The 2,500-nt window shown below is 44.5% G+C and overlaps 1 protein-coding gene across 6 annotated transcripts in view; it reads right to left on the bottom strand.

The window, feature by feature from the left end:
- sash1a (SAM and SH3 domain containing 1a) overlaps positions 1-2,500 on the bottom strand; it is a 236,598-nt gene that overhangs the window by 225,730 nt on the left and 8,368 nt on the right. The window lies entirely within an intron of this gene.

The following is a 2,500-nucleotide window of genomic DNA, read 5'->3' as shown; positions in this document are numbered from 1 at the left end:
ACAAGAGAGCTGGGACCAGAGCCGAGCAGAAACATCCGCTCTAGACAGCAGCTACTCTGGAAGAAAATCCTAGTCTTGAATGTGTGCCGGGAAAGCAAGAGTGGCACAAGCAGGATGAGAAAATGCAAGATTTGTCTACGCTGGAATGAGGGTTTGGGTGTGGGCATGTGTGAGTGCATGAGAGTGCAAAACATGAACATCTGTCCTGTCAGTTGTGATTAGCTAATAGGATGGCACAAGCTTTGTGTTTGTGTGTGTTCACAGTGCTCTCTCAGTATTAACTGACCCCCATCAGCTCTAATGGGTTAACCGTGCAAATCCGCTTCCACACTAACTACATCACAAAAAGCCCACGTTCCACTGGGTGCAACTCAATTAACCACCCTGGCAGAAACAGAAAATGGAGCCACAGCTGCGGGTACACTAATGAGACATCTATTTAGCATGAATGCCCTGTCCCATTAGGAAAAAGATAAACTCATCTTCAGGTTTAGATACAATACCACGTTTTCTTAAAACATTTCAGCACACATTCATCTCAGAGGCATCGGAATTCTTCATACATTCTTGTGCAACAAGGCAGACATGTTGCCTCTTGCAATGACAAATGCCTCCCCCACTGAGAGCATTTGTGTCTGGCTCCTGGGCAAGATGGTTTCTTACCTCTTATTAGTGTAACTGATTGCTTGTCATATCGCGTTTATTATGAAAGGCGCATGACGACCTGCATCAGAAGCCAAGAGTCTGATCTCGCAGCCAAAAGATCTACACCTGTCTTTTAAAGACAGCCCAGGTGCTCCATGGCAGTCAGCGTTCAGAGGTCATTTGCAGTCACTCGAGCCTAGGGAAGCTTATGTGGCTTTGGTTGCTTTCATTTATTAACAAACTCATTAAACTGCTGCCATAGCTCTGCTAAACCAACTCTCCTCTGTTGTATAGAGGTCCTCTTGCCTACACACTCCAGAGAAGTCTTTAACAGGCATCTAATTAAGGAGGAATTGCACTGGGCACATGGAAGCCCCGTTGGATTCCTGCTTTATCAGCCCAGCTGCCAGGCCATGCTTTCAGTTTCAAGTTTTTGCCTGGTTGACACCCCCAAACTCCCACCCCCCCTTCCCCAGAGATCTGCCCTGGTGCACCTGACACGCACTGATGCCCACGCTTTCTCGATCCACAAAAACTTCATGGCCGTGACGAGATTGCACTGGGGAAAGGTGTGTGACATCATTCCTCTCTTCAGGGCTGGTGTCGCTGGAGTAAGGGGGGGGGTGTCAAGCCCAAATTCAGCCGCCCTGCTCCATCACTGCATGAGATTACCCACAGGTTGCACATACCCATCCGGCGTATGAACCTTTTCCGTCTCCTTGATACCGTTGCCAGCAAGAAGCATTGTAGATCTCCAATAATCCAACAACTGATCAATCACATTATAGTGACACACCTGAAAATACTACTGACTGATAGGCGTATAGTCATAGTAATTATACTATAATGACTCACAGTCAGTGAAAATACAATAAATGTGTGGAGTAAACAAACTGTGCTCCCTCTCTAAACAAATTCTTTGAGCTACACTGGTTTTCTTATATTTGTGGTATGTACACGTGCGTGGATCTTCAATTCAAGCACAAATACATTGTTTAATATGTCTGATGTCTTTGGACAATCTTTGAGGAGAATAAAAGTGAAGAAAAGTGTTTCAATTTTGATGTGTCACTATACAAGAACTTTTGAAATGCACCTGACACTGCATGGGGAAACTGAGAGCCTCTCTGCATGTTAGAACAAAACAAAAAAGGGCTTCATTTTGAAAATGCATGGTGCCATGACCCGCTTGCAAATTCATCTCATCCAGTACATCACATTTATTTATTTCATTTCTCTGTGCTGTGCAATAATGGACCCGCAGCAGAAGAGAGTCCCGCCCCAGAACCTACTCACACGAGCCGGCAGGTGACCTACCTCCTGGTTTGCGTGTGGTGGAGCTCCAACCCTTCACCCAGGGTTTGGTTCAAAAGATACACATGTGTGGTTCTTCTTCGTCATCGTCGTTTGAAGCAAATGCAAAGTTCTCGATTCGTTGAGAGCATGGGGAAGTGGTGGGACAAGATGAGAGGTACACGTGTTAATAAAGGAAGTGATAAGCATTAATGATCCAATCCTTCCAGAAACCTATCACAGCAGGAATGACCTTATCATGAGCTGATAGCAGCACATGCTGACCATAGTCAGGTATCCCTGTTCTCCGGTTCTTAAGCCAGAAATAAAATGGGAGTCCAAGCAGGCCGACTCTTACCTGTTTTTACTATTTTTTCTGTATACTTTTATGTGGATTCCTGTTCCTGAAATCAAAGTCTTGACCCAACTGATGAATAAAAACATTAATCATAGCTCCTGAATTAAATGTGCTGGGTGGAATTCTTTGAATAATTTGTGATATTGAGCCATAAGCAGTGCATTTGGTATCTGTTACTTATTGCACTAAAATATGATATTGAGG

The sequence above is a fragment of the Electrophorus electricus genome, chromosome 2 (genome assembly GCF_041902795.1).
Source record: "Electrophorus electricus isolate QZ-2024a chromosome 2, ASM4190279v1, whole genome shotgun sequence".
NCBI lineage: Eukaryota > Metazoa > Chordata > Actinopteri > Gymnotiformes > Gymnotidae > Electrophorus > Electrophorus electricus.
This window is presented reverse-complemented; position numbering and strand designations above follow the sequence as displayed.